Source organism: Podarcis bocagei, assembly GCF_964188305.1.
Source record: "Podarcis bocagei genome assembly, chromosome: 8".
In the NCBI taxonomy this organism is placed as follows: Eukaryota; Metazoa; Chordata; class Lepidosauria; order Squamata; family Lacertidae; genus Podarcis; species Podarcis bocagei.
Window position 1 is genome coordinate 22,543,049 of NC_138133.1, and position 23,732 is coordinate 22,566,780.

The following is a 23,732-nucleotide window of genomic DNA, read 5'->3' on the forward strand; positions in this document are numbered from 1 at the left end:
ACTACGTACGTCATCCTGCACCCATTGCTCAACAGAACTCCAAACAAAGAGACAGAAAGCTCAGTTTTATTGAATAATCTTACAAGAGGGCACAGCTGTGCGGAAGTCTGGTGTCTGACTGTCATGATGGGTCTTTGCCCTCTTCTAACTTTGCCACTACACTACAGACAGACCAAAAGGGTGATGTAACTCAGACCCTATTTTAAAGACTTGCTTTCCCTCTGCCAGGCTTAGGCTGGCTCATCCAGGAGCAGTCTCACTGTTGACCAGAGGTTTGATTTGATATACCGTATTTTTCGCCCTATAGGACGCACTTTTCCCCCCTCCAAAAATGAAGGGGAAATCTGGGTGCGTCCTATGGGGCGAATGCAGGCTTTCGCTGAAGCTTGGAGAGCGAGAGGGGTCGGTGCGCACAGACCCCTCTCGCTCTTCAGGCTTCAGCAAGCTATCAGCAAGTCTGGGGAGCCCGCGGGAGTTCCCGCAGGGCTCCCTAGGTGCAGATAGCAGCCTGCTGCCTGGCGCGCGGGGCGCCCTGAAGCAGAGCGCCTCGCGCTTCGGCAGACATCGGGCAGCCCCACAAGCTCGGGGGACAGCGGGGAGGCACAGCGCCGTCATCCTGCTGTTCCCGGGACCTGGTTTGGATTCCCCAACCTGGTTTTGGGGGGGGAAATAAAGGGAAAAATTTTTTCCTTTATTTCCCCCCCAAAAAACTTGGTGCGTCCTATGGGCCGGTGCGTCCTATGGGACGAAAAATACGGTGAATTTATGCTTGCCTCATATACATCGGTTTGCTGTACAACAGTTTTTTTGAGTATTGCATTGCTCCCTTATAATACACAGTTGGCTGACTGTTGTAACTGGTGGGTTGACTCTCATATATATGGGGTAGCCCCATGGCTGTCATAATGCCCGTAGCTGTTTGAGACAGCATGAATGCTGAAACTCCCTAGCTTCCAAAGCCTGGGGGAAGTCTAAGACCACCATCATCAGTCTAGCCAGGGAGACAACTTTGGACGGGGTAGCTTTAGGGGCAAGGATGCCTGAGCCAGGAGGTGGCACAGACCATTTTTTAAAGACCAGTTTTCATGGGTTGAACTCAAAGGGCACTTTTATGCCATGCAAAGAGGCACTTTTAATGCTATTCTTGATATACACATTTATTTTGGGAACAAAGTATGATGCATGCACCTTCATATTAAACAAGAATTGTTGTTTCAAGAAACTGATCACTGCTCGAAAAACAGCCAGAATTCTGCAATAATGTTAAACATAAAATCCCACTGGTATAAATATCTCATAAACTTGTACATTAAGGATAGTTTACTCACATCTTACGAGGTCCTGTGAATTCAGCAACTGAGATGTGTGTTTATTCCCTCTCCTGCAGCCAATTGGCTTTTCTCTTGACTCTAGCATGGGCACAGAAAATATCGGCATGAACTTTAGGACTTGTAATTCTTAAAAGACCATATCTCATAGGGAGACGCCACTCTGCCTCTCAAACAAGAAGTCTTCAATGAAGAAAGACCATTGCTTCATGCCAGCCTTCAACAACTTGTTGCTCTCCAGATGTTTCAGCCCCAGCCAGCACAGCTGGGATGGTTGGGAACTGTAGACCAAATCAATTGGAGGGCAACAGGCTAGCAACAGCTATTCCATGTTGATTGAGGGGGCCCAACATCCTGAGGTTGCACACGCAATGCGACAAGGAGCCAGGGGGTGGAGCCAAACATCTTCTAAACATTGAGGAGGTCCGGCCCCCTAAAAAAATATACAGTGGTACCTTGGATTACAAACGCTTTGAGTTACAAACACTTCAGGTTACAGACTCTGCTAACTCAGAAATAGTACCTTGGGTTAAGAACTTTACTTCAGGATGAGAACAGAAATTGTGCGGTGGCAGCGGGGCAGCAGTGGGAGGCCCCATTAGTTAAAGTGGTACCTTAGGTTAAGAACAGTTTCAGGTTGAGAACAGACCTCCGGAACGAATTAAGTTCATAATCAGAGGTACCACTGTATATTGATGGGTTCCCGAAACTGCCTCAGCCCCATGTAATTTGCATGTATGGTTCCATGTAGATTAACTGGTTCCATGAAGATTAACTTGCAGGTTTAAAAAGTATAAGTCAAAAAACTTAGATTGTGCAACTGTCAGGAAAAACTCAGAGAAAAGCGGATTTCAGATTTGGGTGTTATTTAACTTACACTATTAAAAAACTGTAAATTAATCTTTTTTAACTAGTAAAAGTCAAACACTTAAGAGCTGGAGAAAAAACAATGAAAGTTAAAAATTAGCCATTTCTTTAGCCTTTTAACTAGTTTGTGTCCATGACTGCTCGCCACTGATACTATACGTGGAATATAAGGAGGACACATAATCCATTTTTTTAATAAAAAGTTTGCAGTGCTCTGTGAGTAAATAACTCTGGTATGATTACCTTTATCAAGCACAATCCTCTGTTGCGGCATGAAATGAAAGTAACCTTTCCAAGCAACTACCTAATCATATGTTGTTACTTACAAAAGGAACACAGAAAATATCACCTAAGCTCCTAGTGATATTTTCAAATTATACCCCCTCTCTCTCCCTGTATAGCGTTAAGGTCAGGGCTGGTAGTAAAGGTAAAGGATCCCTGGACAGTTAAGTCCAGTCGAATTTGTCTATGAGGTGCAGCGCTCATCTCCACTTTCAGACCAAGGGTGTTTGTCCACAGACAGCTTTCTGGGTCATGTGGCCAGCATGACTAAACCACTTCTGGTGCAACGGGACACCATGATGGAAGCCAGAGCACATGGAAATGCCATTTATCTTCCTGCCGCAGTGATACCTGTTTATCTACTTGCACTGGTGTGCTTTCAAACTCCAAGGTTGGCAGGAGCTGGGACAGAGCAATGGGAACTCACCCCGTTGCACAGATTCAAACCGCCGACCTTACAACAGGTAAGCTCAAGGGGCTCGGCGTTTTAGACCACAGCACCACCTGCTCCCTACTCAAGGCTGGTAACCACATAACACAAGGCAAAGGGAAAGCGAGCAGTATCCACATTTGCATTACTGGGTGCTGTGGTTTGACCCCATGTTTGATTGCTCATTTTCTACACATCTTTCTGCCATTGACTACTGATTTTTTAAAACTTTTTAAGAATTAAGTTTTGGTTTCCAAACTTTTCCCATAAAACATCTGGGAATTGGGGTAGACATTCCCTTCAACGAGTAAAAAAAAACCAAAGTAAAAAACCTTCCTTCTTAGAGAAAGAAACCTAAACTCCACAGTGGAAATAAAGAACTAAAATGTAGAAGTGTCATAGCTGAATATAGCACAAGTAAATCAAAAAGCTTTGGATTACAAGAGCTTTGGGTGGTATCCAACTTGTTTTGCATCAGTAGCATCCATCGGTGGTTTGAGGCAGGAAAACCAGTTGTTGTTGCCTCCTCAGATAGGAACACACCCACCCACTCCAGAGGAGCATGATTTGCAATCCTGGCTTTTCCACAAAGCGAGTGAGTCTCACGAGTGAGCGCATCATGACTCATCTTCAAAAGCTTGCTGGGAGGGCTTGGAGACTGTAGGGACATCTTCATTGCTTCTGTCCAGTTCCGAACATCTCGCTTGATTCCTGAACTCCTGAATCATGACTCCTCAACTCAGAGGCTGTTGCCAAGCTTGTGCTGTTTCTCGATGAAATGAAGATCTCTTTCTTGCTTGTACAGTGGTACCTCGGGTTAAGTACTTAGTTCATTCCGGAGGTCCATTCTTAACCTGAAACTGTTCTTAACCTGAAGCACCACTTTAGCTAATGGGGCCTCCTGCTGCTGTCGTGCTGCCAGAGCACGATTTCTATTCTTATGCTGAAGCAAAGTTCTTAACCTGAAGCACTATTTCTGGGTTAGCGGAGTTTGTAACCTGAAGTGTATGTAACCTGAAGCGTATGTAACCCGAGGTACCACTGTACATAAGAGCTGGTCTGTATATGTTGGGTGTGAGGCAGAACAAACAGAGGGACACCAACTCTGTTGCCTTGAGCTTCAATCAGAAAATGTAACTAAGCATTCACAGAACCATGAACTTTGTCCATCTAAGATGTAAATCTTGTTAGGCTTGTGTGCAATTATTGAACTTCAAATCTCTTAGGATGAAGTTAGAGGCCTAAGCAAATTTCCCCCATGTTTTTGGGCTTGTTTGTTTTGTTGTTGCCTGATCTTGGCTCAAATGGTAACTTTACGGGAAATCTTCTGATAATACTCATTGCCCTGTGGCTAGTAGCTGTTGGATGGAGTGCTTCATTGTTTAGGATGCTCATTGAATTAAAAAGAAATAGCAGCAAAACAGTGTGCTTGTGCAGTAGTATAAATTAATCACACCGGGGCTCTTTGGAAATCAAAGATTGAGGAATTGAATTATGTGCAGCAAACGGTCTGATTCAAGCCTGTCTTTTTCATGAGGGCAACTTAATTAAACTTGGAATTTTCCATACAGAGTCATGAAATGAAAGCAGCAGAAAGGAAAAACACCTCTGACGCATTCACCATGAGCTATGTTTCTCTGCACAAATAGTTGTACTTCGGGTATGCTAAGACCGCAGCTGGTGTTAGTCACTCTTCAAGACCACAATAGAGTTTTGGTAGACCCTATTCCGGCAGTTCATTTTCCTCCAATGAGTGGGCAGGACAAAACAAAACAGTGCACTAGTGTTAGCTGCTGAAATTATGACTCCTGAGTGTAACATTCACAGCTGCAAACTTTAGAAAGGAACTGCAGTATGAAACTATGGAACGGTACTATTTCTAACTCCTCGGCAATGTTCACATAACAAAATGGCACTGCTCTGGGCTTCTTTCGCTTAGAGAGCATCACAGAGAACCGTTATTCTTACTGCAACAAATCACAGAACACTTTGGCTCCCTCTTTGAGTTGCATATCACTAGACAGCGGAAAGCAAGTGTGGGTATATCGGCAAAAGAGATGAGGTTGTGGAGAGTGCATTGTCTTTTTCAGGTCTTATGAGAACTGGGCTTAAATAAGTCATGTAAGGGTTGTGGGTTTTGGCAGGCACTGCCCCTGCCTCCCAGTGTCCCTGTTGGCTCCACTTCTAGTCTTACCTTTGATTGGCAAAGGCTTCCATATTTTTAATAGAGGATTTTGCTGTCTCCAGTTTGTTTGTTTATTAGATTTATACACCACCCTTCATCATAAGCTCTCAAGGAGGTTCACAGAATAAAATACAGTGGTACCTCGGGTTACATATGCTTCAGGTTACATATGCTTCAGGTTACAGACTCCACTAACCCAGAAATAGTACCTCAGGTTAAGAACTTTGCTTCAGGATGAGAACAGAAATCGTGCTCCGGCGGCACAGCAGCAGCAGGAGGCCCCATTAGCTAAAGTGGTGCTTCAGGTTAAGCACAGTTTCAGGTTAAGAACGGACCTCCAGAACGAATTAAGTACTTAACCCGAGGTACCACTGTAGAGGAGAAAAGCAAGTAAGGAAGTAAACCAGGACAACAAAACAATAACCCTCGCCTTCCCACACAAACATTAAAAAAGGCTGTAGAATATTAATCAGCCAAAGGGCTGGTTGAAGAGGAGTGTTTTCGTCTGGTACCTAAAAGAAGGTGCCAGGCGAACCACCCTGGAGAGTGAATTCCACAAATGGGGAGCTACTACAGAGAAGGCCCGTTCTCATGTTGCCACCCTCTGGACCTCATGTGGAAAAGGCAGATGATGAAGGACCTCTGATGATTGCAGAGTCCAGGATGGTTTATATGGGGAGAGGCAGTTCTTCAGGTATTGTGGTCCCGAGCCATTTAAGACTTTATAGGTGGAAACCAACCCTCTAAATTCAGCCCAGAAGCTAATTGGCAGCCAGTGCAGTCGGACCAGGAACAGTGCAATGTGCTCAAACCGTCTTGTCGCTGAGGGCTTAGGAAAATTGCAACTCCACTCTCCTTTGAAAACTGCTCACCCAGCTTCTCTTTAAAGGTAAAGTGACCCTTGATGGTTAAGTCCAGTTGTGGATGACTCTGGGGTTGCGGCGCTCATCTTGCTTTACTAACTGAGGGAGTTGACGTTTGTCCTCAGACAGTTTTTCCATGTCATGTGGCCAGCATGACTAAGCTGCTTCTGGCGAACCAGAACAGTGCACAGAAATGCTGTTTACCTTCCCGCCAAAATGGTACCTATTTATCTACTTGCACTTTGATGTGCTTTCGAACTGCTAGGTTGGAAGGAGCTGGGACCAAGCAATGGGAGCTCACCCTTTTGTGGGGATTTGAACCGCCGACCTTCTGATCAGCAAGCCCTAGGCTCTATGGTTTAGACCACAGCGCCACCCGTGTCCCTTCAGCTTCTCTTTTTCCGAAGCCTAATGCTTGTGTACGCACATGCATGCACACACATACATTTTGAAACTCTTTGTGAAGTTCACTGCTTATCAGAGTTCATTGCTCATCAAAGATCTGTAGCAGTTACAGAAAATTGCCTTCCCAATTCCATGTGATGATACATTATCATGATGATATTTGAAATGGCTGTTCCTAAGAACAGAACAGTGAGCAGCAGCTTACCTGCTCCTCCTTTCCACCAGATATACAATTTTCAACAGCGTTCCAGCTTGATTTATTGCTAGTGTTTTCTAGCTTTCAGGCTCTCAAGGATAGTTTAGGATAGTGCAGTGGAGATCCTTTTGCTGGGAAATAAAATGAGCACAAGAAAATTCACCATTGCAATACTGTCCACATCTCCAGGACTTTTTTTTTTAAGGACGAGAACTAAAAGTTGATGAAGAAAATTGTCAGTGCATAGAAGCAAATGAATTTTGGAGTTGTGGAAACCTCTCTTCCTTCTGCATTCCTTTTCAGGCGCCAGCTTCCACAAGGATCGCTGCCCTGGCAAAGGTGCAGACCAAGGAAGGCAGGCAAGGGGTGACAACGGCCCAGCCCAGCCCGGTGCTTCTCTCTGTGGAGGATTCACCCACCAAGTCCTGCATTGGCACCAGTCAGCTTCCCCCTCTGGTGGTGTCGGTGGCTTACCCACCCCGGGTGCTGGCAACCCACGCTACACCACTGGAGGACTCTCCCTCATTCTTAAAAAGAATAAAAATAATTACCATAGTGTCTTGAAGGAATACTAAGTCATATTCAGAGTAGACTTATGCCAACGAATTTCAGTGGGTCTGCTCTGACTAATGTTGAATATCACCGATTTGTATTTCCCTTTCCTCACAATAAGCTTGAGGAAACTAACAACAGAATCAAATCATAATTTAGCAATGCAATTATTATTTTTTATAAAACATGTAAACACCATAAAGCAACAGAAGCGGTGATCCCTCCCTCTGATCTCTTGCCTCCCCCCCATGCAAGCACTGCCACCCAATGTTCCTCCTCCTCTGGCCCTGCCTAAGGGAAGGGGGGGTTGTCTATCTCAGCTGCTTGACCCACCTCCTTGATCTTTGCCCCTCCACCCAGTGGGGAGAGGAGAGGTTGAGGAATTGGCAGGGGTCCACCCTCTTTCTCTACCTGGGCGTGCCCATGCCCCACTCCTTGCCCTCTCCTCAATGATGGACGCAGCTGCCCTCAGTCCCTGCTGACCCACAGAGACCCTCTCGGCTACTGTGCTGTGCCCCATGGGGCTGGATTCCTCTGCAAATGGGGGGGGGTGCCCTCCTTGGCTTCACCCCCCTCCCCTCCCAAAAGGGCAGGTTTGTCCTTTTGTCTGATGATGGTAGCAATAAAAGTATCCTTAAAAAGAAAAAGAAAACAATGAATTGTACCTTGGTTTTGTGTGGTGGTTTTTTTTTTTGGGGGGGGGGTCACTCTGCTATGCCAACTCCATCTTGGTCTCTTCCTTGTTAAACCCAATGCATATTATTGAACATCACCACAAGGCATTGCAGTGAATTAAGCAGTCAGATAATTTGTCTGTGCCAGAATTCATCTGAGTGTCTTTCCCTCTTCAATACAGTGGTACCTTGGTTCTCAAACTTAATCCGTTCTGGAAGTCCATTCCAAAACCAAAGCGTTCCAAAACCAAGGCATGCTTTTCCATAGAAAGTAATGCAAAATGGATTAATCCGTTCCACTTTTAAAAACAACCCCACAAACAGCAATTTAACATGAATTTTACTATCTAACGAGACCATTGATCCATAAAATGAAAGCAATAAACAATGTACTGTAGTCACACAATTAGTCAATCAGTAGCTGAACTGGGTTCCACACAGTCACAAAAACAAAAACAAACAGCTGCAAAAACAAAAACGCAAAATAAATAGCAAAAACAGACAGACCTCAGCATAACACTCAAAACAGAAGTGTGGCACTCAAAACGGAGTATGTTTGGCTTCTGAAAAAAGTTCACAAACTGGAACACACACTTCCAGATTTGCAGTGTTTGGGTTCCAAGTTGTTTGAGTACCAAGGTACCACTGTATAGGAAAGAGATGTGAAAAGATGCACCTCTTTGGTGCATTATTGCACATCAGTTTCCCTGTAGGGAAAAAGCCATTGCTCTTGTGGATGATTGTCAGGAAACTGACATCAGAGCAACAGGCTAAGGAGAGGCTCTCTGATTCTGCAGGGGAAGGAACAAGCACTAGGGGGAGACGCAGCTTGATGGAGGGGGAAGGAAATCAGCGTAACACCCAGGAGCCAGGAGAGCAGATGGGAGAAGAGGTGGAAGGGCTCCGGGATTCTTCCTTGGAAGTCAGTGAGGAGAGCCCTGGTCCTCCACTACCCACGCCCTCCTTGCGCAGGAGACTCCCGCGCAATGAGAGGCGGAGACGATTGGGAGTCAAACAACTCTTATGCTGGCAACGGTTTAAGAAACGCCCACAGACAGACTCTGCGAGCGACTGAGGCAGCCACGCTGAGATGGGCTGTGCAGTCAGGACGGTTTAACCCAGGCAGCCAAGCTCCAAAAGGGGACAGTTTACGCACGAGTAACTCCAAACCACTACAATGATGGAGAAGAAAAATTCCTGTTCTCTCTCTCTCTCTCTCTCTCTCTCTCTCTCTCTCTCTCTCTCTCTCTCTCTCTCCCCCCCCCCCTTTTTAAAAAGCACGAACGATTGCAGCAAAAGAAAAAACATCTTAGCCATGAGCAATTTGGCGGTTGAAAACATGAGCTTTCAATTGCTTGTCTTGATCACAACCTGTGGCTTATTTCCACGCAGCTATTTATCATTTCAGTCTCTCTCCTTATCATTCTTCCATTTCAAAAAGGAGGCAGAAAAGATTCGTTTTGCTAATATGCCCTTTGAGTCGGCTTTACATAACAGCAGCATAGCATTTCAGCCGAATGAGTTTCTGCCTTCAAGAATATTATTTTTGCAGCACAGTTCATTTCAACTGGATCTATTTTTTTCCTGCCATGGCCAAAAAATAATAATACTAATGGGCTTCATTCAAAATAATGGTTTTCCTGCATAAGTTACATTGAAATGAATGAGAAATGTGGAAGAGCGTTACTCTGCAACTGGAATCTTCCTTGAAAAGCATCTCCTTTAGAATGCACAGCCCAATACAGTGGTACCCCGCAAGACGAATGCCTCGCAAGACGGAAAACCCGCAAGACGAAAGGGTTTTCTGTTTTGGAGGCGCTTCGCAAGACGAATTTCCCTATGGGCTTGCATGGCAAGACGAAAGCCCATAGGGAAATGCTGGCGGTCGGGAGCAAAGACTTTCGCCCACAGCCGGCCTTCAGAAGAGGACCTCTTCTGAAGGCCGGCGGGGGGCAAAAGTCTTTGCTCCCCCCCGCCTGCCCCGGGCGATCTAAAAATGCTGGCGGGCGGGAGCGAAGCGTTCGCTGCCGACCCCCAGCATTTTAAAATCTCCCCGGGACAGCAGAGAAGTCGGGAGCATTTTAAAATCTCCCCGTGTCCCGGGGAGATTTTAAAATGCTGGGGGTCGGGAGCGAAGCGTTCGCTGCCGACCCCCAGCATTTTAAAACGCTGTTCCGGAGGACTTCCGGGTTGATGCGATCTGGAAATGGCGGATTCCCTCCGAGCTGCGGAGGGAATCGGCTCTACCGAGGACGGGTCTTTGCCGCGCCGGCGACGCGGGGACCCTTAAAAACCGCAGGCGCGGAAGCCTGCGGACTGAAGACTCGGCGGGTGCCTTAAGCGCCCCCCCTGATCCACGAAGAGCCTTTTTAAAGGCTGCGGAGAGGATACGGGGGTGGCGTGGCACTGAGAGTCGATCGCTACCTCGGTGGAGCGAAGCTGCGAGCCATGACCAGAGAGCGCTGACTTCCTTCCTTGAAAATTTGGACTGAAAGAATCACCCGTGAGTAAGACGGATTGGGACTTTAAAAAATTTACCCTGAATTGGAGACGACCGGGGGGTGTGCTAAAAGGAAGTCCGCACCCCCCCCCCTTGCAGAAGATCTAAGCAACGACATAAGAGCTAAGCTGGAGAGCCTACCCTTGGTGGGGTGAGTTAAAAAGGATACTAACTTTCAAGATTTAGCAAAAGGAAATTTTGGGCTGGAGAGTGGAGTTTTGGAAACCTTCTTTTTGTTTTAAACAACCCCCCTCCCGGGCTCGGGAACGTCCTGCCTTTGTGCCTGTGTAAGAACTGCAGAGTTTGACAGCTGTCAAAGCTGTCAAACGGGCGGTTTAAAGTGGAAAAATCGCTATCTAAGATCCCTCTGGACTAAGACGAGTTATAATTGAGCTAAAATTGTTGGAAACAAAGTAATAATAATCAGTCAAAGGACTGTTGGAGAAAAGACTAATAAGTAACCAGATTCCCCCTAGGGGGAATTTTGTGAAACTACAATGGATACAATGGCTGTGGAAGGAAAGTTACTAGTGGAAATCGAAAGGATGTTTCAATTGGTGGGAATCTTACAAGAGCAGAGTTTGGCCATGAATAAACAACTTGTGACTATGACCTTGGGAACAGGCAACTCTGCTCTCTGTATTGAGGACCTGAATGAGAAAGAATCCACAGCTGAATGGGAAACAATATCTACAGAGGTGGAAGAGACTAAACAACAAGAAAAAGAAGAAGTAACCTTGGGAAGCAACAACCAAAAGTTGACATCTGTGGAACACAAGCAAGGAGACTCTGGGAACATATCTACCACAAGTCTGCGAAAGACACAGAAGAAGAAGGAGGAGGTCCCGGGACAATATGGAACACAGGAACTTAAAATAAAGAAATACGATTGGGGCCTCCGTTTGGACTTTGATTCTGAAGACACAGGCTCTGTGGAAATTTTTCAGCAGTTACTTCCAAATCTCCTTGTGGGAAGAGAATATACTTTGATGGTGAAAGAACTTTTTCCAGACTCGACGACTGACATAAAGGACTACCAACAAGACCGGCGGAGAGGGACTGAAAGGGACTTGAAAGCCTCGGACGTGAGGAACCCAGGCTGAGAATCTCGACTTTGGATCTCTATTGGGAAGGGACAAAAACCGGGGATGGGAGGGAGGGAAGAGGAGATTCTTAAAAACTCTTAAGACTTTTAGGTTTGGTTAATATGACTATTAATTAGGACAAAATGAAAAATCGATGGAAGGGAACTTAAGTCCAACTTAGGAAAATCAATTTTTTATTATAAAAGAGGCAATAAGACGAATAAGATGGTTAAGAGGAGAAATACCAACTTGCTGATATAATCTTGGGAATTGGGATGCACGAGGGGGGGTGGGGGGAAGTCAGGGAACAAGGTTATGAAACGGGGATTTGCTGAGTTTATACATGTTTTTGTCTTGTGTTTTTTCTATGTATGTGTTTTGTTTCTATAAAAGCAGAAAACCTAATAAAAATTTATTAAAAAAAATAAAATAAAATAAAACGCTGTTCCAAAGCGGGGAGGGGGGGCGGGAACAGCTGCCCCAGCCGCCCCACTTCGGAACGCTGTTCCAAAGCGGGGAGGGGGGCGGGAACAGCTGCCCCAGCCGTCCCACTTCGGAACACTGTTCCGAAGAGGGGAGGGGGGGCGGGAACAGCTGCTCCAGCCGCCCCACTTCGGAACGCTGTTCCGAAGCGGGGAGGGGGGGCGGGAACAGCTGCCCCAGCCGCCCCACTTCGGAACGCTGTTCCGAAGCGGGGAGGGGGGGCGGGAACAGCTGCCCCAGCCGCCCCACTTCGGAACGCTGTTCCGAAGCGGGGAGGGGGGGCGGGAACAGCTGCCCCAGCCGCCCCACTTCGGAACGCTGTTCCGAAGCGGGGCTGGGGGGGCGGGAACAGCTGCCCCAGCCGGCCCACTTCGGAACGCTGTTCCGAAGTGGGGCTGGGGGCGGGAACACCTTCTGAAGGCGGGCAGGGGGCGAAAGTCTTTGTCCCCCCTGCCTGCCTTCCCAGGGGCTTTTAAATCGCCCCGGACAGCGGAGAAGTCCTCCGCTGTCCGGGGCGATTTTAAAATGCCGCCCGCCAGCATTTTAAGATCGCCTGGACAGCGGAGAAGTCCTCCGCTGTCCCGGGGTTTTTTAAAATGCTGGGGGTGGGAAGAAAAGCCCTTGTCCCCCCCCCCAGCCTTCAGAAGAGGTCCGGGGACAGACTGTCCCCGGACCTGGTCTGAAGGCGGTTTCCCTAGGAACGCATTAATTGATTTTCAATGCATTCCTATGGGAAACCGTGCATCGCAAGACGAAAAACTCGCAAGACGAAGAGACTTGCGGAACGAATTAATTTCGTCTTGCGAGGCACCACTGTACTTGCTTGAAGAGCGAAGAGAAGTGGCCTGAGACTTTGCAGCCCATTGAGATTCCCTGGTTAAATATGCTGTTTCAAATGTCCATTTTATATCTGACTTCCTTTAGCAACGTTTTCTTTTGAAATGTTGGGGTTTTTCTGTTAACTTTGCTGCATTAAATGTGCACTCTGCAGTTGACATCGGCTGTAATGTTTTATGCTGAAATCTTTAACGTTTCCTTTCCTGTTAATTAGTTTGCTTTGAATGTATCCTTTATTATTTGACTTTGTTCTGAAATATTTTCTTCTGTGTTATTTTATTTCATGTGTGAATGTAGCTTGTAAACCGCTTAGAGATTTTTAAATGGAAAAATATAAAGTGGAATGAATATGAAAATAATAATAATAATAATAATAATAATAATAATAATAATAATAATAATAGTCTCTTTGTGCATTTAACGTGCCCTTGTGCAGCAAGAAGCATCAGTTATCTGTGGAGGCTTCCTTCATGACTGAGAACCCTGGAAGGTAGGATTCTCATTTGCCCAGAGAGCATGCACTGATTTTCTGTGCTTCCAAAGTATCCGAAAGGAGCTTTGCAAACCACCTTTGACCTAGCCGTGTGTTTACTTGTCCCATATTTGACATCACATATACCATCATGTGTCGAGCAGGTAGGTGTGTCGTGTCCAAAGTGGCCCAATGATGTAAATCAGGAGACTCAGTGGGCCAGAGGATCTGCACTGCTGCCAGGGCTGAATTTCGATTAATAGAGACTCTAGGCTACTCCACTTGTGAGGCCCCACCCAATCCCCCACCCTCACGACTGGAAGAAAAAATTCAGAAGTGAACTGTACAAGCTTGCACAAGAACTCCATAAAGGTCTGACTTCTGAAGGGCTTTGCTGACCTTGTGAAAATGACCCAACGCACGGGTCCAAAAATGCAGCATAAACACAAATTCCAGTTCTTCCATTTTCTGCAAAAGATGGTTAGCTTGAAGCCTAGTTTCCCCTTCCCATTAACATCAGAGTACAAATGACTGTGGGTATCAATGATAGCACTGTAACTTTCCAAAACAGCTTCTGTGGTTTTTGCATGTGCTTTGCGTCCCACCTGTTGTTGTTGTTGTTTAGTCGTGTCTGACTCTTTGTGACCCCATGGACCAGAGCACACCAGGCACTTCTGTCTTCCACTGCCTCCAGCAATTTAGTCAAACTCATGGTGGGAGCTTCAAGAACACTGTCCAACCATCTCGTCCTCCGTCGTCCCCTTCTCCTTGTGCCCTCCATCTTTCCCAACACCAGGGTCTTTTCCAGGAAGTCTTCTCTTCTCATGAGGTGGCCAAAGTATTGGAGCCTCAGCTTCAGGATCTGTCCTTCCAGTAAGCATTTAGGGCTGATTTCCATAAGAATGGAGAGGTTTGATCTTCTTGCAGTCCATGGGACTCTCAAGAGTCTCCTCCAGCACCACAATTCAAAAGCATCAATTCTTCAGCAATCAGTCTTCTTTATGGTCCAGCTCTCACTTCCATACATCACTACTGGGAAAACCATAGCTTTAACTATACGGACCTTTGTTGGCAAGGTGATGTCTCTGCTTTTTAAGATGCTTTTAAAGATGCGTCCCACCTAGTGTCTGACAATTATTTAGGCACTTTAGACTGAGGTGGCAAAAATGATTTTAGAACTGCCCATCTCTTTGTGGAGGATGAAAAGAAGGAATAAATTGTGTGAACAGGCCGAGTCCCCAGATCCCGAGCGGTCCCCCCCGTCATGTGGAATAACGACTCAAGACAACGTGCTATGGGATTAAATTGGCCACAATTTCAAATGTGGGTAGACCTTGGCTCAGGCCTTGGGCGTTCTCCCTCCCCGGTCCCCAGCCGGGGACCTAGGGAGCATCAGGGTTATCCAGTGTGTGTGGGGGGGATGGGCCGGCTCCGGAGAACATATGTTCAAGCAGACATAGCCACCCCCGTTATGCTGCCGCCGCAGGGGAGAGCAATGACGACCTTTCGGCGTACGGTCAAAGCCTCCCTTCAGAAACCCCTTTAACGGGGAACCCTGGTATCGCCGCCGCAAAGAGGAAGATGGACTAAAGGATTCCGCCCAAGGCCTGATACCGCCAAAGTTGTGACGTTTTGCTACGGGAAAGGCGAAACCTGCCAATGCAGGGAAATTCCCTTCCGGCCCTTTAACAGCGACCTTAACGTAGCAGCACCCGCATACCTGTGAAGAAAAGTTAACCTGCAAAACCTATGAAGAAAAGGTAACCTGCAAAAAAAGACATTAACTGAGGGTGGGTAGGGTGGGAGAAGCTCTGGAGCCAAGTGAGGATTCCCAGGTAAGATCCTCCCTCTATTGTGTGGGCAGGTAATCCCTCCCCTACCTAGCCTGGTCTCCTTGGCAACGCTTCCCCTAGGTGGGATTGGACAACTGACTGAGGTAGGCAGAGACCTCCAGGTATCCCACTTGAGGGAAGGCAAAGCCAAGCCTATGCTGATGGGGCCGCTCAAGATCTAGGGCTGTGTGCGTCCACGCAAAGGGCACCCCCCGTTTTAAGCGGGGAGCGGTCATTTCGTTGAGAATGCCAAAACAGTTCACTGTATCAAGGCAGCAATTCACAGCTGAATGGCCCACCAGATTTAAAGAGTGACCTGCCAGCTCTTGTTGCTTCAATGAGTGGTTGATGCACGAAAGCAGTGATTGGTCTTAACTTCATTACCATAGCATTTTTGAGTCTCTGTCTCTTGTGCTTGCTAGCACCACTTTCAAATCTTTTACTCATGCTTAGATTAGAATCTAAAAATTAAAATTAAACTTGGGCTTCTGTCACTCTTCAGTAGCTGCCACCACTCACTGACTTCCCTATGCCTTTGAGGGGTCTGACTCTGGCTGACTCCTGGGATTTGGAGATGAAAACCCCTGACTTTGGGTTTCTCCTGGAGGGTTGGCACCTACACATTTTTGGGCTTTTCCCCTCCCAGGACCCTTCTTAAGGCACTGGTAGTGGGCAGAGCGGGGGGACTCTGTGGTTACAGCACCAGACTGAGCTTTTAAACAAATAACAAATATTTTCTTGACTTTCTACAAGTATGGTGCTGGAGGAGACTCTTGAGAGTCCCATGGACTGCAAGAAGATAAAACCTCTCCATTCTGAAGGAAATCAGCCCTGAGTGCTCACTGGAAGGACAAATCGTGAAGCTGAGGCTCCAATACTTTGGCCACCTCATGAGAAGAGAAGACTCCCTGGAAAAGACCCTGGTGTTGGGAAAGATGGAGGGCACAAGGAGAAGGGGACGACAGAGGACGAGATGGTTGGACAGTGTTCTCGAAGCTACCAGCATGAGTTTGACTAAACTGCGGAAGGCAGTGGAAGACAGGAGTGCCTGGCGTGCTCTGGTCCATGGGGTCACGAAGAGTCGGACACGACTAAACGACTAAACAACAACAACATCTACAAGTAACAGGATTTTAAACACAAAAGGCACTTAAAACATAGAAAAGGAAAACACCACGGGCACATATAAAATAAGGCAAAACGCAGTTCCTCTGACCCTGAACTGATCCCTATACTTATTTTCCCTCGGGATGAGGTCCAGTTACCAAGCTGCAGCCTGGCCTCCTGCCTTCTACAGGTAGTTCTGGTTCCCTTCGAGGATCCCTTCCCACCGCTGCCTTCCCTGGTCCCCAAGGCCATTCTCTGCCAGTGAGCAATTTACAGTGCAAGCTGCAGGCACCAACAGGGCACTGGTGAAGTGTGAAAGATAAGACTTCCCTGCCTGGGAGGGGTGAGGCCAGTGCCAGTCCCATGTGCTTGCCTTGGTCTGTTCAAGCGAAGGAGGAGGGAAGGAATGGAAGAGACTTGGGAGAGCTTGCTTGGTCTATCTGTGCCAGCCAGCCCCCCCACATGCACTCTCCCAATGATTAAAGTGCAGCACGCAACACTACTGACCTGACCCTTGAGCTGGAGAAGGCTGCGTAGCTGGTTGTTGACTCTGGACCTACAGGCTCTGGATTCTGAGATGGAAAGTTCTGGGGTGCGAGGATACTCAACAGTCCAGCTCATCGGGGTGCAAGTCCCTGCGGGTCTCTGCAGTTAGCAGAAGAAGGAAGTTCCAGCCAAATACAGGAGCAAAACAGTGGTCAGTAGACGGCGATCTTCATTGTTGCACAACAGGTCCCCACACAGAATAAGAACCCTGAACATGGGTTACAAGCTCTTTGAAGACCTTCCCTCCCTACCAGAATACATGTCCAGAACCATCATTGATACATCATCATGATGTCACAAGGAGGGAGGGGAGTTGGGTAACTTCACAACTTCATCAACTTGTTCATCAACTTGCCTCGTGTCATGAATGAGCCACCCGCCAGGGAAGGTTTGCAGCCAGCTCCCAGTGAAGGAAGTAACCAGGAAGAAAGAGGGTTAACTTCCAGACAAGATGAGCATAGTCTAGTGCCAACTCCCCCACCCTTAGGACTGGCAGTTGATAAGAGAAGGACACAGGCCTGGCCAGGACGAAGGAGGTCTGGCCAGGACGCTGAAGGTGTGGCCAGGATGAAGAAGGGCTGGTGACGCCTCGTAGATTTAGAGGCCCTAGGCTTCAGGCTACTTAGCCTATACATAAATCCGGCACTGACCGCTGCAATGAAACCCTCAGACACTGCTGAAGCAAGCTATTTTGGGGTTCAGTTTAGAACTTCATTACTACAAGATATCCAGATGAAGACTCCACTCTCAGACAAAACTTATCCATTCTTTCTGGTTCCTGCCCAGTTTGTTTCATCAAAAAACAACCCATTTCCTTTCCATTGTGCATGCCGCCAAAAGTCATCCCAATGTTTTCTGTGAATTCTGGTGGACAGTGTCTGATGGGATGTATTCATGCTGCATGTTTTTGTCCTCTTCTCTCAGTTAATGCTTCCCTGCCCACCAGAAGTTCAAGAAACCTGAGGTCCATAGTGGACATGAGTGTGGATGTTTGTTTAACTGTGTGTGTACAATTTTTCTTAAAAAAAAAAATTGCACACACACACACACAGTGGTACCTTGATTCTCAAACTTAATCCGCTCCAGAAGTCCATTCCAAAACCAAAGCATTCCAAAACCAAGACGCGCTTTCCCATAGAAAGTAATGCAAAACGGATTAATCTGTTCCAGACTTTTTAAAAACAACCCCTAAAGCAGCAATTTAACATGAATTTTACTAACAAGACCATTGATGCATAAAATGAAAGCAATAATCAATGTACTGTACTATTAAATAAATAAGATTTCTTTTTTTAAAAAAATTCTTTCCTGCACTGATGATGGTCATTGTTTGGATGGGGGGCTTTTATATATTCTCGCAGTCATGCAACCAACCAACCAACCAACCAACCAACCAACCAATCAATCAATCAATCAGTAGCTAAACTGGGTTCCACACAGTCACAAAAACAAATTAACTGAAAAAGCTTCAAAAACAAAAACGCAAAATAAATAGTAAAAGCAAAAGTGCCAAACTTAATCCATTCTGGAAGTCCGTTTGACTTCCAAAATGTTAGAAAACCAAGGCACAGCTTCTGATTGGTGCAGGTGTCTCAGAAACAATAGCCGACAGCCACATTGGACATTCGGCTTCTGAAAAACATTCAAAACTGGAACACTTAAAAGGAAACAACCAATTCATTGTGGGTACACTTACAGGTAATTGTTTACCTGTGTGCATATACACCTTTAATTTAATTTCATTTAATTTTTTTTAAAAAACAAACAAACAAGTTTCTCACTCTACCAGATTTGCACAAAACAGCAGCCTTTCTCTTTCTTTTAAAAAAGTGTGTCGCTCCAAGCTAGGCAAGGATTTGTAGTCCCTTATATCATAGGTGCCATCTTGCGCCAAAGATTATGAGTACCTGCAATGAAGGGCTTCACCTTTGCAGGGGCCCAGCCCCACAAATATATTATTGTGGGTACAGAAGCATCCATGGCCCCCTGGAGTTGGCTTCGGTGTCTTACATGAAAGCCTGCTTCTTTCTTTCCTTCCTGATTTCCTTTCCTTCCTAAAGGAGCACTTTTTGTTTTTAATGCAACAGTTTTGTGCAAGACGAGCTCCATTTTCAAAATACAGCAGACGTGCTTCTGGCGACAGCTGTCAGAAAAGGGCAGGCTACATGCTTTCCTTTGGACTGATGGAGGAAAAAAATGCATGTGAGGCTAGAAGGCACCAAGCAAAATATCCCCACACGAGTTAAAAAACAACAACACACACCTCCCCACACAATGAGCTTCAGGGCATCCACAGTTACACAGTCATACATCATGTTACATCCGCTTCATGTTACGTTCTTTCAGGTTACGTCCCGCGGCGACCTGGAAATACTGGAAAGGGTTACTTCCGGGTTTTGCCACTCGCGCATGTGCAGAAGTGCAAAATGGCGTCAGTGCATGCGCAGAAGTGGTGAAGCACAACCTGCGTGTGCGCAGACAAGCCGTTTCTGGTTGCGCTCTTTTAATGTTGTGAACGGGCCTCTGGAATGGATCCCGTTCGCAACCAGAGGTACCACTGTAGCGGATTTTCTTGCTTTATCCAATGATCTGTGGATTGGGAAGATCCAAATTTCCCAGGGGGGAAGTATTGGTTGCTGCCTGGAAAGGATGCCCTGTGGATGTCACAAAAAGCCAGCAACAACCCAGATAACAAGCAGATGCAAATCCACATCAAACTCCAATGTGGATGAGACTATAATTAATATAAAGGTAAAGGATCCCTGATAGTTAAGTCCAGCTGCGGACGCCTCGGGTTGCGACGCTCATCTCGCTTTCCAGGCCGAGGGAGCCAGCATTTGTCTGTGGACAGTTTTTTCGGGTCATGTGGTCAGCATGACTAAGCCGCTTCTGGCGAACCAGAGCAGTGCACGAAAATGCCGTTTACCTTCCCGCTGTAGCGGTACCTATTTATCTACTTGCACTTTTGGGCGTACTTTCAAACTGCTAGGTTGGCAGGAGCAGGGACCAAGCAACGGGAGCTCACCCCGTCGTGGGGATTCGAACCGCCAACCTTCTGATTGGCAAGCCCAAGAGACTCAGTGGTTTAGACCACAGCGCCACCCGCGTCCCTTATAATTACGTAATATAGATATGTGCTGTATTGCCATGTCTGGCTATCAATACCTGTCGGGCTGCCAGAAATGTAAACAACTTGCAACAAAGGGAACTGAAAGAAGCTAAAGGACACCAGTCAGTTCTCCAGCTTTTCAAAGGAGGTCAGGGTTTTATTTTCAAAACAGACCAGTAATTGGAGGTTGGGAGGAGGGACTGTGTTATGAGATTGCACCAGAGAGGCAGAGAAATAATGCGTGACCACGGACAGCAAAGGAAGTAAAGCAGTAAGAGGCATTAAAAATAAAGGGGGAAAGTAGTCTCATGAGGCCAGAAGCATTTAATGGTCTAGCATTCAGTAAGAAGAAGAAAAGGGTTTATGGCTATACTGCCAACTTCCTTTTCAAGGACCAGACTTGCTCTATTATTTCTTCAGCAGAGCATCTAGCTGAATCCTTATTTGCTCATTTATTATTTTGTGTACCGCATTCCCCGCTACAAGCTAGATTCTGACTGCAATTTCTGAGAAATGTTTTCATATAAGGACCACGTGACGATGTTTATCTCAGCTCCCGTTTGCAGGAACTTTCTGTGCAGTGCCTTTCTGAGCCCGAGGTCATGGCCTCTCCTGTTCGGCTCTACTTTATATCTTTGATTTGTCAATAAAATAGTAATGAATATGTGCCAGTACTTTCTCCCTAGCTGCATCCACAGAATACAAAATCTGGCCCCCCCCCCAGCATAGTGCAACGATCTGCATGTTCAGGAAAAGCAAATGGGCCATATTTTTTGGAACCATGCCATCTTAGAAAACATGACCTCTTTCCTGGGTCAAGGTTGTTTTTGGTCTCTCACCTCCTTATGTCAAATAGCTAACAACAGCCACTTGCCGGAAAGAGAAAAGTTGAAAGGGGAGTAGTATTATATCGAAAGATGCAGGCTGATCGCTTTGCAGCTTCTCCATTATTTTCTTATTATCCAAAAATTGACCTGAACATCACTATGACCCCTTTTGACTGCTGGGTGGAAAGAAACTTTATTGGCAGGAAATGGCAATGTTAAAAACATCCAGCACTAAAACATGGTGTCAGAGCTGCCCGAGGTCCCAGCTCACAAAGGACCAACGCCAGTTCGTTGTTATATACAAAAGTCTTTATTGAAGTTCATTTTCACTTTCACAGCGTGCAGCTCTACGTCTGAAACTCTAGACCGCTGAAGCTCCGTCTGAATCTCCTCCCCCCATACACCAGTTTAAGACTCTAGCCTTGCTCCACCTCTTCCTTTGCTCTCTCCTCCTCTGGCCCCGCCTGTCAGCTGGGGTCTCGCCCTTCCTAGACTCTTCTGACGCTGAGTCCCCTGAGTCTTCCCCCTGCCTCCGGCGGGCTTTAGGACCTGGTTCCCAATTCGGGTTTTCTGCTGTCCCACGCGCCTGTACATTCGAACTTGGCGCGCGCGCCCAGCCGGCAACCTTCCACCTGACCGTTACACTGCTCCTGTCACTGCTTCCCCCATTCGGGGAGGCTGGCTGGACCTGACCTCCCCTCCGTTCCCCCACTCTCCGATAGAGGCGTGGTCAGCCCTGACTCATCTTCTCTCCCTGCTGGAGAAGAGGCTGACCCTGACACATGGGACTCTTCCCCCCCACTACGCTCTGGTGGGGAAGCTGGTCCTGATTTCCAGCTGCTGCTTTGGGAGTCCCCGCTGGCCCCTTGTTTCTGGTGTGTCCCCCCTGGGACCCCCTTCGCCCTGACCATCGGCGCCTCCTTCTGGGAATCTTCTGATTCGCTGGAGAAGCTCATGGAATCTCTCGGGTCACTGCCATACTCCCCTACGTTGCCCTCAGATTCTTCCCCTTCACTCTCCATTTCCTCTCTCCCCTGTGCCTCTGTTCCTGAGCCCCTGACACATGGCATAGATGCATCCATCTCCCGCCAAACCACTTGTTTTCTCACTTTCCTTCCAGCCCCTCCCCTTCTTCCTGAAAGAGGAACAGCAAGGCTAGGAGGGAGTGGAATCTCTCAGGCGGGATCTACACAGCTATTTAAAAAAGCTCTGAAAATGCTCTAGGGGACAGAGGGGGCTGGAAGCTCACAATGGAAAATTTCATTGTGTTTCAGCTCTATAGCACCATCTGGCATCCCAGTGTTATAATGCTATGATTTTACTAATGTAGCTGAGTCCTGGGTCTATGAACTCTTAGGGGAGACCATAGATCTAAATAGGGGGCAGCAAGATGAGAGGATGAATTAAACTTGATAAGGAAGGAGGTCCGATGAGATTTAAGATCGTTTAAAGGCCTCCTGCCATCCCAGGGACCCACATGATGTGCCTAAGTACGAATGATGAAGATGATACAAAGCCAGACCCCTTTTGAATACTGAGGGACCTTTCCTATCTTATCAGAATTGGTGCTCCCAGACTAATTAGGGAAATGATTAAGAACTAGCCATTCACACAAGAGCAAGTGAACCTTGACTTGCGTTTTACCACATTAAAATGCAGGTGGAGGTATACGGGATGGATGATTCACCCATACAAAAATAAGCAAAGTATTCAGGTCACACACAAAACTAGATGCCAGGGAAGGTCTATAAATATTTAGACTTTTCTTCAGCTGCCAGCTACCTGTGGGACTGCTGAAGTGAGGGAAAGATACTTAGGCTTCTGCCATGAAGAGAAGGCCTGCAGGAGAAGTGGGGCTTGGAACGTCCTCTGTATTGAATCTTGAAAAGTCACTGCTAGTTGGTGTTGACGACGCTGAGCGAGATGGACCAATTGCTGGACTCGGTTCCCGCATCAAGGAGAAAATATTTTTTTTTTTAGTAACATTTTTTATTGCTTTTTTTCCAAGGTCAGAATACATCGTCAATAACACAACAAAAGCGATTTTACAAAAAGAAACATCAAGGAGAAAATAAAGGTTCTCTGGTGCTGAGTAGTGTTTTGAGGTTTGTTGTCTAGCAGAAGCTCATAATCAGGCAAGAGGCAGCCAAGCAAGAGTGTTTCATTCTTGTACAAGAATGGCTTCTCATCCATGGTGCAGACAAAAGGTCCTGATTACAGGTCACACAAATGATTTTATAGTTTCACACGAGCAGCTTGAAGCCTCATTCCTTCGCAGCTTGTCCCACCTTTATAAACCAATCATCACTTTTGATTAGCAACCTTAACTACACATTTTGGAGGAATTTCCACCGTCTCCCTCTGTCCCTGCTAAGCCCTTTCCAATTTCCTGCATTCTTCTACTTGCAGTTAGACTTGGTTTTTTCTGCTGATAAGTTCAAGCTTTGAAACCTGGGCTTACCACAAGCTTCATCTGTTAAGAGAGTTCCCTATTGATGTCTGGAACAAGCAGGGGCGGACTTTGGCAATCTTTGGTAAGATGGCATCCTGAGTCAGGCCAAAATTTGGTGCCCTAAAATGGGCCTTCACAATTATGAATCTTCTCAATTTTGCATCCTCTCAGCTTGGCACCCTGTGCAGGGGAACCACCTGTAAATCTGGCGCTGGGAACAAGGTACTACTCAGAGATACTACTGTTAGAAGCTGACAAGCAAGCATTTCATTTTCCAGAAACAGGCCCTTGATTTACCCAGCTCACTTAGCTTTTATACTTAGCTACATAATTGTTGCTCTTTGCTAAGCCAGAATAACTCCATCGTTTAGTACAGTTGTCCCCACACAATAACAACCCCAGCACTGCTGACTGTTGTAAACTATCTTGGAGATAGTTTTTATAGGAAAGATGGAGGTAAACCTTGAACATTGATAAATAAGTAGTAACAGTGTCACGTGACTGCTATTTGAATTGGTACAGCCCAGAAACAGGATTAACACTTGAGTGTGGGTGAGGCCAAGGAAACTAAAACAGCACACAGAATTAAAAGGTAAAGGGACCCCTGACCATTAGGTCCAGTCGCGGATGACTCTGGGGTTGCGGCGCTCATCTCGTTTTATTGGCCGAGGGAGCCGGCGTACAGCTTCCGGGTCATGTG

At 46.6% G+C, this 23,732-nt stretch overlaps 2 long non-coding RNA genes across 2 annotated transcripts in view; both read right to left on the reverse strand.

The window, feature by feature from the left end:
- The window catches only part of LOC308594078, a 109,788-nt gene that overhangs the window by 81,450 nt on the left and 4,606 nt on the right, over window positions 1-23,732 (reverse strand). The window lies entirely within an intron of this gene.
- LOC308594077 lies at window positions 1,375-16,882 on the reverse strand. Its single transcript, XR_014011296.1, has 3 exons — window positions 16,606-16,882; window positions 6,566-6,687; window positions 1,375-1,409 (listed from the first exon to the last, which is right to left on the reverse strand). It is a non-coding gene; the product is annotated as an uncharacterized lncRNA (long non-coding RNA).